Here is a 13,776-nt window from a genome sequence, read left to right as displayed (position 1 = left end):
ACGCTGCCCTTGTAAAAGAACGTTCACAAGAAATACGAAGTCTAAATAAACGTTATCTATTCATCACATAGTTCTGTCTTAGAATGGTACATAAAAACTGTAATAACTTACTTGTATACAATGGTTGTAAAATGCCTGGTCTTCCATACTACCTTACACAATCCACAACAATCAAAGATATGTTAACACTTCAAGAGTACTTGTGTCATCTATGTAATATAAATGTAAATATAAACTAAAAGATGTCTTTTAGGTCTGATAATCAGTGATTTTCAACCTTTTTTCATTTGCAGAGAGGGTACTGGAACAATTTTTATAGTCGGGGGTGCTGTGAGACATTGAATCGAACTGTAAGTCCTGTATATAATGGAAACCAATTCAAGCCAGGGGGTGCAGCAGCACCCCTAGTTCCAGCACCTGTGTTTGTGGACCCCTAAAAATTTTTGAATGGAGGTGGGCATCCCTTTGGAAATCTTAGGTTGAAAACCACTATTCTATGGTAACGACCACCTTTCGCAGACCCCTTAGACACAGTCTGCAGACCCCAAGTTGAGAACTACTGTGATAAAGCACACATCTCCACGGTATGTAAGCACATCCAAATATCAGTCTTTTACTGATAAAATAGTTCTATATACACCTAATGAAACAAATTTACCATATGAACATAGGCCAAACATATCCCAAATCAGAAAAATATCTGTCCACTGCATTAAAAAAGAAACCATTCCTGTCAGAGCAAGCCATTAAACATGATGCTAGAATAAATATTACCCACATCTTGTGTTAAAAAGGGCATAAAAGCAGTCCAGGACCCAACAAAATTAGAACACTACCATTGCCTTCAGTGGAAGTTGGATCAAACCCTAAAATAGCAACACAAATCCAGAGTTGGAGTTGAGGTTGTTTGAATGCTGGTAATAGAGAAATTTTTTGTTTGACTGCATTATCTGAGTTTCAAGACTAATGTCAGAATTGCTTATGTCAGCAGATCCCAAAGCATTGGTCAATGAAGCACTTGCAAGTAGTTTGCAGAAAGCTAGCTAATTAATCACAAGGTGCAGGCTCTCCTCTAGTTTCCAACTGCTTTTGCAAGCCTCCAGGCTATTCTTTTCAATCAAGAGCCCAGACTCATAGAAGCAGTTTGAAACAAGGAGCTGGAAGCATATCTGTTGCCCTTAGCGGCCAGTGCTCTACACAGAAGTAGTAAAAGAAATACAAGCTACTTTCAGAGACCTGAGTTGTCAGCCACTAGTGTGAGAGGGATGTCCAGGGGAGAAGAGAACAAGCCCAGCAGGAACTAAGTCCAAGGGAGAAGGAAACTGAACAGAAAAAGAAGGTGTACAAGGGGAGAGGACTGAACAAGTATGCACAGGGGTGCTGGAACAACTTTTATAGTCAGGGTGCTGAGAGCCATTGAACCAAACTGTAAACCCTGTATATGATGGAAACCACTTTAAGCCAGGAGGTGTGGCAGCACCCCGAGCTGTGAATGTGGAGGAGACCAGGCAACACAGGAGCTTCTTCAGAGAATCATTGGGCAACAGAGAGAAACAGAACAGAGGGGGAGGGGAAGAGATAAAAGAAGAGCAGAAGTAGACAGTGACTGAATTTTTCAAAATTCTGTGAATCTCACATTTAAGACATTGAAAATGTATGAACAGTTTTCCACAAAAACAGTGTCTGTAGTTGTCACAGGGATGTTATGAGATCCTGAAAGGTAGGACATAATCTCTAAGGTGCCACAAGGACTCCTCGTCATTTTTTTTTTTAATAGATTATCTTGGAGACTAAGCTTTTATTTGAGCATAAGCTTTTGTGGGTTAGAACCCTCTTCATCATGCATGCATGGAGTGAAAATACAGGAGCAGGTATAAATACATGAAAGGATGGGGATTGCTTTACCAAGTGTGGTAAAATTAAAAGGTATTCCACACTTGGAAAAAGTTTGAGATCTAGTTTATATAATTTAAACATTAAAAAGTATGGAAATTATAAACTTAACTGTAAACTTAGGCTGGCCAGCTCTACAGAGTTTGATCCTCCTATAAATCTATAAGGAAAGCTATAGAGCAGGGGCAGGCAAACTTTTTGGCCTGAGGGCCACATTGGGTTTCAGAAATTGTATGGAGGGCGGGTTAGGGGAGGCTATGCCTCCCCAAACAGCCAGGCGTGGTCCGGCCTCTGCCCCCTATCCGACTTCCCCACTTCTCACCCTCTAATGCTCCCTCCGGGACTCCTGCCCCATCCAGCCTCTCCTGTTGCCTGGCACCACCGCCCCGCCCCGGAACCTCTGCCCCATCCACTACCACCCCCACTCCCTGTCCCCTGACCACTCCCAGAACCTCCACCCCGACTGTCCCTCGCCGCCCCATCCAACCCCTCCTCTCCTTCCTGACTGCTCCCCCGGGACCCCTGCCCCTTCCAACCACCCCTTCTCCCTGACTGCCCCCAGAACCCCTGCCCCCGACTGCCACCCCATCCAACCCCACCTCTCCTTCCTGACTGCCCCCCCCGGGACCCCTGCCACATCCAACCACCCCTTTTCCCTGTCCCCTGACTACCTCCGGAACTCCCACCCCTGACTGCCCCCTGCTACCCCATACAAACCTTCCTTCTTCCTGACAGCCCCCATTCAACCCCCCCCCATTCCCCACTCTCTGACCACCCCAAACCCTGTCCACCCCCGCAAACTCCCCTACCCTCTATCCAATCCCCCCACGCCCTGCCCCCTTGCCGCGCTGCCTGGAGCACCGGTGGCTGGCAGCGCTACGGCTGTGCTGCCTGGCTGGAGCCAGCCACGCCACCGCGCAGCACAGAGCACTGGGTCAGGCCGGGCTTTGCAGCTGCGCTGCCCCAGGAACTCACACCCCCGCCGCCCAGAGCATTGCACCAGTGGCGCAGTGAGCCGAGGCTGCGGGGAAGGGGCCCACGGGCCGGATGTGGCCTGCAGGCCGTAGTTTGCCCACCTCTGCTATAGAGGAAGAAATATTTCATTCATCTACAGAGTAGTTATTCATCTAAGGAGGAAGAAAGTATTTTATTATTACTTACCCCCTTCTAAGGCCTGGTCTACACTTAAAAACTACCTGCATAGCTGTGTAGGTAAGGGATCTGATTTTTACTGATACAGTTATACCAGTACAAGCCCTAGTCTAGATACCGCTCCACTGATATAAGCATTCTTTCACTGGTATATCTGTCTACAAAGGGGTGGGATTTGGAGTTTGCTGCTTTCACAATGACAGCAAAGATAAAGTGGCAAAATGTTTAAATACAGACAAGGCCTAAGTGGCTGCCAATCCTCTGCAACCAATCAAAGCTGGCTGGATATATTGAGGGGACTGCCTGATACCCCAGCATGTGTAGTAACCAATACCCCACACACATACATGCTGTTTGTTTTTTTAAAAAGATCTGCAAGAATTCCCTTCCCCCTTACAGCCAGCTACTTTGGACTAACTCTGCATCTCCTCCTCCCCCTACCTCCCCCAGTGTAGAATGTGAGAGGGGACTCCAGGGTTAACTTTCTCAGGGCTGGAGGGGTGAGTGAAGATCTCAGTTTATCTCCCTTGCTGCAGTTGCTCAGTGGGGGAGGCTCAGACTACTGTTTCGCACTCATGCACACCCCAATCACCACGCCAAGAGAGTTCAGGCTAGATACTCCATCATTTTGCATGGGACCAAGGCAGGAAGACTTCAGTGTGTTCCTCTCTGCAAAGATTCTGCTGAGGAAGGAGAGAAAAGCCAAGAGACCCACACCTCTCCCATTTCTTGAAGGCAAACAAAGGAAGAAAATAAGATTCTAAAAATAAAAGATGATGGAAAAAAGGCTTAAAATGCCCACAGTAGGGGATAGGGGCCAGAAGATGAAATGCTGCAGGTCTGACGTGGGAAAGAATTAAATGTTGGAGGGGAGGGGGGAATTATTAAATGCTGGGATGGGAAGGAAAACAGAACGAGACGTGAGGGCTGGGGCGGGGGAATTCAGAGAGGAAATGCTTTGGTGAGGAATATAAAGAGGGAGCAGAGGATTAAATGTTGTGTGGAGAGGAGGTGAGCTGATAAAATAGTGGGGGAGGAAGAAGCAAACACAAACAATGGGATGGTCAGTAAAAAGTGATGAACTGGGGGCGTATCTGGGAAAGAGCAAGCCAGAAGTAATTGATATTTCCAAACAGAAGTGGACTTGAACTGTTAGAAGGGGTATGATGGGACAAGCGGAGAATGGACCGGGGAAGGAGGAACACCTCAAAGACTGGACTCTGAAGGACAAAAAAGGGAGAATGAATAGCTTGGGTACAAGAAAAGGAGAGGTGGCTTCTGGGGAAACACAGCAAATGAATTTTAGAGTTGAGTGTGGTAGAGCGAGTGAGGGTGGATGAACGAGGAAGAGACTTGGAAGCAAACAAAGTTACGGATTACCCTTTCTTGCATGTATCAACACACACACACAAACTCCACATGCCCTAAAATCACAAGTTCTACCATCCACACTCTTTTTTCCTAACAAATTATCCTTTTCCCTGTAGTTTGTAATATGAAGGGAGAGATTGAAAGGGGAACAACAAGTAATGGGGATGGGAACACCACTTATTCTCATGCAGGAGGAGAGGAATTTGGAGTTTCTGCCCCACTAGTACTGCCTACACCCACTTTCTAGGATTGCCAGGTGTCCGGTTTTCAACCAGTCAGGAAGGGACCCTGGCGTCTCTGGTCAGCACAGCTGACTGGGCTGTTAAAAGTCCAGTTGGCGGGGCTGGCAGGCTCTTTACCTGGCTCCGTGTGGCTCCTGGAAGCGGAGACATGTCCCTCTAGCTCCCAGGTGCAAGGGCAGCCAGGGGGGCTCCATGTGCTGCCCCCGCCTTGTGCACCGGCTCTGCAGCTCCCATTGGTCAGGAACCACAGCCAATGGGAGCAGCAGGGTGCGGCGCCTGCGCGCAGATGCAGTGTGGCACGTGCACCATGCAGATGCAGAGCCACCTGGCCATCCCTACGCTTAGGAACATGTTGCCGCTTCCGGGAAGCCACCCGAGGTAAGCACTGCCCGGAGCCCGAACCCCCTCCCACAGCCCAACCCTCTGCCCCAACCCTGAGCCCCCCTCCTGCACCCTGAACCCCTCATTTCTGGCCCGACCCTGGAACCCACACCCCCAGCCTGGAGCCCAGTCCCTCCAACACCCTGCCTCAGCCCAGAGCCCCCTACCACACTCTGAACCTCTCAGCTTCACCCCCCAGCTCGGAGCCTCCTCCTGCACCCCAAACACCTTATACACAGCCCCACCCCAGAGCCTGCACCCCCAGCCGGAGCCCTCATCCCCTCCTGTACGCCAATCCCCTGCCCCAGCCAGGTAAAAATAAGCAAGTGAGTGAGGGGAGAGGAGAGTGAGCGATGGGGGAGCGGGGGATGGAGTGAGTGGGGGCAAGGCCTCAGAGAAGGGGCAGGGCAAGGGTGTTTAGTTTTGTATGTTTAGAAAGTTGGCAACCCTACCATTTCCTGCTATCAGACCATTGGGAAAGGAACTGGCACATGCTCCTCAAACCACTAGGGCCCCTACTAGCAGCCAGTGCCCACACCCAGGGAGGAGCTGGTAAATCCTGCACATTCAGCAAGTGCTTTAATAGTGATACAGTAGAACCTCAGAGTTATGAACATCTCGGGGATGGTGGTTGTTCAGAACTAAGAAACGTTTGCAACTCTGAACAAAATGTTATGGTTGTTCTTTCAAAAGTTTACAACTGAATATTGTTTCAAAGCTATATTAAGTCTTTACTTATGCAGAAGAAAAATGCTTTTAACCATCTTAATTTTAATGAAACAAGCACAGAAACAGTTTCCTTACCTTGTCAAATTTTTTTTAAACGTTTCCTTTTTTTTTTTAGTAGTTTACGTTTAACACAGTTCTGTGCAGTGTTTGCTTGCTTTATTTATTTATTTATTTATTTATTTTGTTCTCTGCTTCTGCCTGATTGCATACTTCCAGTTCCAAATTAGGTGTGTGGTTGATCAATCAGTTCATAACTCTGGTGTTCGTGACCCTGAAGTTTTACTGTCAACAAATGTTTACAAATTCAGATTCCTCTGGTTTCTAGTCAAATGTCACATATGTAAACATGATTTACAATTATTTCTGTTTACTGATCTGGTGTTATGAGTAAGCACAGATTATGCATTAACCCCTCCCCCCCAAGGTTTTATTTTAACCTGACAGTATTCCTGCATTAGTGACTCTCCCTTTTCCAGCAATGAGCGAGAGACAACTCACCCAATGCAGTTCCGTGCATCAGATAAAAGGGTCTCATGGAGAAGCGGCACATGGAATGACCTCTCAAGGGCAATTTAATGTAACTTTACATCATCTTAACTTTTGTAGCCCGTAAACAATCTAATTTCAAAATGTCTACACTAACTTGTCAGTGTCCAAATATAATGGGGCAATCTAACAAGTTGTCAGTTTTAGGACCTTGCACAGAGATGTAAAGCTGTTCTGATGACTCACCTGGCAGACAGACCAGATGGGTCCTCTTGTCTCCATTCCAGGAGCAGTAAAGGGTTTGAGCCTGAAGTAGAAGGAACTAGAATGGGAAATGAGGGGTCCTGTAGAGAACAATTCTAGAATAGACCACTACAGATTGATGCTGGTTTGTTATTTACATTAAAAATAAAGGAAAAAAAGGAAGGGTTTAAGTTTGAAACATATCCTCCCCTTGTGCACTATGCTAGGAGCAAATGCCAGATACTTACAGTCTGCTCTTCTTTATACTGGTATAAATGTGGAATGATTCCACTGATTTAAATAATGCCCCATATATAAATATAACAATGCTATGAAACTAACCAAGAGCTCATTCTTCTAGTCCAGGGTTGGGCAAACTACAGCCCATTGGCTGGGAACAGGGAACTGCAGCTAATGGGAGCTTCGGGGGAGGTACCTGCAGGCGAGGGCAGCGCGTGGAGCCCTCTGCCCCCACCCACAAAGGCTGCATGGACATGGTGCTGGTCACTTTCCACAGTGGTGCAGGGCCACAACCTGGGCAGGCAGCCTGCCCTGGCCCCGGTGCATGCCGCTGCCACCTCAGAGCTGCTGCAGGTAACTGGCTCCAGGCCGGAGCCCGAACCCCTCCTGCACCCCACATCCCAACTCTCTGCCCTGAGCCCCCTGCCTGCACCTCAAGCCCCTTCCCTGAGCCCCCTTCCACACCCCTCCTGCACCCCAACTCCCTGCCTGCACCCCAATTCCCTGAGCCCCCTGCCTGCACCCCAACCCCCTGCCGTGCCGCCTGCCTGCACCCTGCATCCTAACCCCCTGCCCTGAGCCCCCCTGCTGCACCCCTCTTGCACCGCAACCTCCTGCCCTGAACCCCCTCCCGCACTGTGCACCCCCTCTTGTACCCCAACCCCCTTCACTGCCCTGAGCCCCCTTGTACACCCCGCACCCCTCCTCTGCCCCAACCCCTTGCCCTGAGCCCCTTCCTGCACACCACACCCCCTCCTACACCTTACACTCCCTCCCACACCCCAACCCCCTGCCCCAGCCCTACATTCATGGCCCTGCAAGCAATTTCCCCACCCAGATGTGGCCCTTGATCCAAAAAGTTTGTCCACCCCTGTTCCAGTCCTTACCTAGGCAAAAAACTCTCATTGAGTTCCATGGGAGTTCTGTTTGAGAAGCAGTTGCTGGATTTGGCCCCAAATCACAGACAAGCTGTCACAAAGTCATATTTTTGAATTTACGTTAATTCTTTATATAGTATAAAAAATCCTCCACATACTATTTTCTTTATACTAGAGTATTTTAGTAGTAGTAGGTTTGTTTAGAACACTCGTGTTTTTCAGATACAATCTTTTACGAGGAGAAAGAGAAATGGGAAGCATTTAAAAAGAACTACAGCTGGTTCCATGGTGTAATGGTTAGCACTCTGGACTCTGAATCCAGTAATCTGAGTTCAAATCTCAGTGGGACCTTGTTTTGGGGTGGGGGGAGGAAGGGATAGCTCAGTGGTTTTGAGCATTGGCCTGCTAAACCCAGGGTTGTGAGTTCAATCCTTGAGGGGGCCACTTAGGGATCTGGGGCAAAAATTGGGGATTGGTCCTGCTTTGAGCAGGGGGTTGGACTAGATGACCTCCTGACGTCCCTTCCAACCCTGATATTATATGAGATGTAGGTTCTTTAAATAACAGCAGTCTTTTAATGACATCATGAAAGAGAGCAGTGACCCCTCAAAAACACAGCTGCAAGGGGAAAAAAAAAAAAAAAAAAAAAGAGTACTATCCAGGCAAATAACCAGAAACAATCACAAACAAGGCAAGGACTAGGTTAGGACCCTAATTTTACCATGCTTGGATGCACTAATGAAACTACATTTTGTTTCTATGTATACATATGTTTTTAAAAGTCAGAGATTTGCATGATGGGGAAAAAAATACCTTGGAACATTCATATAAACCAAAAATCCAAGTACATAGTATTATGGACCAAATTCAGAATTAGGAACATAGGAGTTGCCATCCTGGACTTTACCAAACCAAAGGTCCATCTAGCTAATATTTTGTCTCCAATAGTGACCAGCACCAGATCCTTCAGAGGAAGATGTAAGAATTCTGCAGTACATAAGAAAAGCCATACTGGGTCAGACTAAAGGTCCATCTAGCCCAGTATCCTGTCTTCTGACAGTGGCCAATACCAGGTGCTCCAGAGGGAATGAACAGAACAGGTAATCATCAAGTGATCCATCCCTTGTTGCCCATTCCCAATAGGCAGATGTGAGAAAATTGGCCAGCACATTACATCTCAAGCTAATGTCTATCAGTTAACAACTGGCTTAAGCCCCAAAGCATATGGTTTTGATATCCTTTCCAAGACTTTTGTTAGTATTTAGTATCACTCTGGATGTTCTTGTTAGCCAGATCAATGTCCAATCCCTTTTAAAATCTTGCTAAATCTTTGGCTTCAACCTAATGTGGCAATGAGTTCCATAGTCTAATTATGTGCAGGAGTGGTGGTGGTGAAGAGTTTTTTCCTTTTTATCAGTTTTGAATTTGCTATCTTCTAATTTAATTGACTGTCCCCTTGCTCTTGTGTTTGAGACAGGGAGAACAGAAGCTCTTGATCTGCCTTCTCAGTACCATTCATTATTATGTCTCCTTTCATTAGTTTCTTTTCCTAAGGTAAACAATCCCAATCCGTTCAGGCTCTCTTCTTATGAGTTTTTCATGCCCCTACCTATACTCATTACCCTTCTCCTAACCTCTTCTAATTCTGCAATATTCTGTTTGAGATGGGATGACCAGTCCTTTATAGTATTCCAGATGAGGCTTCACCACTGACTTACATAATGACATCATATTTCCCATATTATTCTCCATGAATACACCAGACTTGGTGTAAGCAGCCAAATCTGAATTTGTTCCTAAAATTTCTAATAGTGTAACTGTAGAAATTGGTTAATTAAATGGTTTACAGACTTTACTGTGTGCACAATGAATGAAGCACTGTGGGCAATGTGCACCAAAGAACCAATCGTTCTCCCATAAAATCCATGGCAAAAAATAACTTTGGCACATGCTAGATCAGACACCAAAGCCCTGATCCTGAAATCTGTTCTGCCCAGGTGCAAAGGTTCTACCATGTGGAGCAGCTTGTAGGATCACATCCCTGATGAGGCAAAAAGAAAAGAAGTACTTGTGGCACCTTAGAGACTAACAAATTTATTTGAGCAAGGCAAGGCTGCTTGATTCCTGGCTCAATCCTCCAAACTGCTCAACACCTTTAATTCTGCAGGACTTCAATAGGAGATATGGGCACTTAGCATTTTGCAAGTTTATGCCCTCAATCCACAATTTACAGTATGCACAGTGAATGAGACTGATAAGCACACTTGTCAATGTTTTGAAAATAACACTACAAAAGCCTTTCACAATTTTAGCTAAATAGGTATGAGTGATAAAAAGGCTGGAAGACACGACAGTTGGTGCCACAAGAACAAAGAAACCCTCTTAAATATTGGCATTAAATCCTTTTAAAATGTGTACACTTTGTGAGCATGGCCTGGTGCATTCTTACAAGAAGTGTGCAGCTCTGCCTTATTCCATGTTCAGTACAGTCAACCTTTGCTCCTAATGTTGTGAAGTTGTACTAAAAAATGGTACCAACTGCTCTATTGGCCCAAAGTAACTTTTAAAGGCGCATCACTCAAACTGAAAACAGTTATTACTAATTTCAGAGTAACAGCTGTGTTAGTAATAACTAAAAAGAAAAGGAGTACTTGTGGCACCTTAGAGACTAACCAATTTATTTGAGCATGAGCTTTCGTGAGCTACAGCTCACTTCATCCGTGAGCTGTAGCTCACGAAAGCTCATGCTCAAATAAATTGGTTAGTCTCTAAGGTGCCACAAGTACTCCTTTTCTTTTTAGTTATTACTAAGATAGTCCAAAGCACTTTTGAATTAACTGTTCCCCACTAAGAAATAAGGCTTTTTCTCCCACTCTAGTTCTGCATTAAAAATATTTAAAGTTTAAAAATTGCATGTATTTTTGCAGAGAAACTGTTTTTCTTCTTTAAAAAAAAAAGTGGTTGAACCACTTTAAATAAACCACAATAAAAAAAAAAATTAACCTTCAGGCAGAGACTAAGCCTGGAAAAAATAAGTCTGAAAGGTGAGTGTTTTGGAAAGTAATAAGTGACTAAAACCAGAGCTTAGAATGCAAATGCTTAGACAAACATTCACAGTTGTGAGCAACATGCCAGCAAAACACACACAATCAATAAAGACTTCAAAAATATTATAGATCAAAGATTTGTGTTTGCTGTGAAGAGCTCTCAAATGTCAAAGAATTATTTTGTACACCTCACTTTTCATTTAATTTTTTGATTACCTGCTTTACATGATCAGTCCATCCTTATAGACCCAAAATATGGTCGAGCTCCTGCCTAAGAAGGACTAGACATGATTCCCTTCAGGGCACATCAATGCTACTCCTCAGCTGCATAGAGAGACAGCTGCTGTTACCTTTAGGGCTAACTAGGCTACTTCTCCAGCTCCGCCCAGACAGAGAAGTAAACTGATTGGGAGCAGAAGGAGCGCGGCACCTACAAGCTTGGGTCATTTCATAGAAGAATTCCTAAAACCAGAATAAATCTTAGCTTAAAAAAAAAAAGTTACTGAAATCAACCGGAGAGATCTGTTAATTAGAAGTCTTCATTTTTATATAAATTTTGTTAGCTTTGAAGTTTAAAAAGACACAAATCTACAAGTCATTCTTCTAACCAGCGTTTTTACTAAAAGCATTTTAGATGCATCATATTACAAGCGCATATTTGTCCAGTTTTACAATTTCCTAATTTTATATTAAGATTTTTAAAATTGGAGACATTAGGCCAAATTGATTCCTGGTATAACACCATTGACAAGTTTGTTTACACAGCCTGATTCTTGTAACTCCACGTGCATGGTGACATCAGCGTGCTCATGCCCTGCTCTGGATGCCTACATGCACACTTCCTTCTACTCCTTAAAGGAATAGTATCTCATTAAGTTAAACAGCTGTTATGCAGCCAGAGATACAAGTGATGTAATAAATGTAAACACCTCCACAGATTGTGTCAATTTGTAACTAGCCAAATTTATCCCCAGTGTAACTCCACTGATTTCTGCTATGTTACACCAGGGATGAATCAGGCCCATTTTTAATAGCATGTCTTTTTGAGATAGTAGAGAGATGTAAATTCTAAGTGTACTAACCTCTGCCCCCTCGCAAACAAGCCACCTGGCCCCAATCAATTCCTCTCAGACAAGCCACCTGGCCCCAATCAATTTTATCCAGTAAACTACCCTACTCCCTCTAAATTCCCTGAAGACCAACAGACCCACAGTAAACTATCTGTACCAGATCTCTTCCCAGTCTTGACAAACCATCATCAATTCAAACCTCCTGACTCCTACCAATTCATCCAACCAATCTGCCTCAGTTTATTTCTCCAGGTTGGAACTCAACAGCAACAAACTTCTGAGGGGAGGCCCAGTCTTCCTCCTTTTCTACTAACAAAACACCTTTCTAGGGGAAATATTTTCAGTAATCCCCCGCAACTGTTTGTGGAGCAGCAGCAATAGGAACTACCTTCTTGTGACTCACAATTAAGTGTGGTAGGAGGGCCTGTTCCCCTGCTGACCCTCCATCTCAGCATGTATTCTAAGTGTCTCAATGTGAGGGGCCTCACTGGCCACATAAGCAAATGGCTGGCTCACTATGCTCATGCTTTTAGGAATCTCTGGAACCAGCCCTACAGGCAAGTTGCTATCCTTCTCCAGTTGCCTGTATTGTGATGGGCTCCTAAAATGAGAGGCCTTGTTGAGCACATGGGCAAATGACTTGCCCTTTCATAGTTAGTGCTATGGGGTGTGTGTTTGCAGTGTAAAATACCTGCCAGCCCCAAAAATAAGCAGCTGGCCCTGTTCCTACTCAAGACATACCTGGGGGTTTATTTTTGCAAGAGGTAGAAAAGTAGTCAGAGGTGGTCTCGGGCTACTATTGTAAATCTTTTCATGCAGAGAGGAGCCAAACAATGGGTCAAATTAGGCTTTCAGGTACAGTGATGTAAATCGAGAGAGACTCCATACAGATCCATGGAGTTACACTGCTGTAAATCTAAATGAACAGACCAGAATTTGCCCCAGGGCTTTTAAAGAGAAAGGAGAGAGAGAAAAAAAGATTTACTTAGATTAAAACCCCCAAACCCACCTTAAAAGCAACCTCCAAAGGATGCTGCATGGCCGTTCCTTTCTTTTTAAAAGGCACACTAGAGCCCAAACTCCTGGTCAGTGTCCCTTTAATTGTTCCCTGCCCTTCCATGGAGGTTTAAGGCAGCTTTGCTTGCCTGGCGGGTTTTTCCAGGCAGGCTCTAGCTAGCTGCTGTAGCGCAAACAAGGCAGCAGCACGAGCAGAGCCCGGACGGTCTCAGTCGCTTAGCCAACAAACTGTCTTTCATTTAAATACACGCCAATATTTCTTTATTTCCCCCCCAAACGTCCGTGCAGAGCTCTACCGTCCCGTAAGAGAACCGCCTAGGCAGCTTACCGACTAGTTGTGAGTTTTACGAGCTGCTTGCCTGGGTGTCCCTGATTGCACTTTCCACGTCTCTCCTAAGGAGGTTGCAGCTAAACTTTGGAACTATCGAATAAGTCGTTACTCTACTTTAACCAACCCACTAAAGCAGACAGGAAACCGGCTCCACGCATAAAAGGGGGCTTTGCCACCGACTCGGGCGCGTTAACTGCTCCGGGGATTGATTCCAAATACATACCAAGGCTGTTGCATTGTCAGTAGGATACTAACAGGAAAGGGCGATCCGTGCATGGCTGAGCGAGCCACAGCTGGAGAGGAGCAAGTGGAGTTCCATGGCTCTTGGGGCGCGGCGTGTCCCTCCAAGCAGCGAGCTCGGAGAGCAAAATAAGCCCCGTGCGGAATATGGATACCCAGTGGCACTGGGGAGTAAAATATGCTGCTCTCCCCGGACGGCTAGCCTCTCCCCAGGCCAGACCCTCTGGGAGGGAGGCTCGGCTATGCTCTCGCTGGACCTACCCCTCCTAGTAGAAAGCAAAACGCGAGCTGGATCCCCCTAGCTGGAGTGGGATTCCTTGCCCTGGCCTCTTTAGGCAGGAGACTGCCCTTTCCCTCTCTCATAACAGGAGACTGACTGAAGGAGAAATTAGCTGAGAATACCATGTGTAGCGCAAATGCTCCCATAATACAAGAGATGCCTTCAATGAAAGCGAA

The 13,776-nt window shown here is 45.7% G+C and overlaps 1 protein-coding gene and 1 non-coding gene across 5 annotated transcripts in view; one reads left to right on the top strand and one right to left on the bottom strand.

The window, feature by feature from the left end:
* TET1 (tet methylcytosine dioxygenase 1) overlaps positions 1–13,553 on the bottom strand; it is a 132,150-nt gene extending 118,597 nt beyond the window's left edge. The window contains exons 1-2 of one of the 4 annotated variants that reach the window (XM_078853811.1): positions 13,304–13,553; positions 6,501–6,576 (exon numbers count right to left, since the gene is read on the bottom strand). The gene's annotated coding sequence lies outside the window, so the exon portion shown is untranslated. The remainder of the gene's footprint in view (positions 1–6,500; positions 6,577–13,303) is intronic. The other 3 variants (XM_078853810.1, XM_073353482.2, XM_073353483.2) reach the window with 3 other exon arrangements.
* On the top strand, positions 7,895–7,966 carry TRNAQ-CUG (transfer RNA glutamine (anticodon CUG)). Its single transcript has one exon. It is a non-coding gene; the product is annotated as a tRNA-Gln (tRNA).
* Positions 13,554–13,776: the final 223 nt, after the last annotated feature.

This window comes from Lepidochelys kempii, chromosome 7 (assembly GCF_965140285.1).
Source record: "Lepidochelys kempii isolate rLepKem1 chromosome 7, rLepKem1.hap1, whole genome shotgun sequence".
Lineage (NCBI taxonomy): Eukaryota > Metazoa > Chordata > Testudines > Cheloniidae > Lepidochelys > Lepidochelys kempii.
Note: the sequence above shows the minus strand (reverse complement) of the source record. Positions and strands in the feature narration are given on the sequence as shown.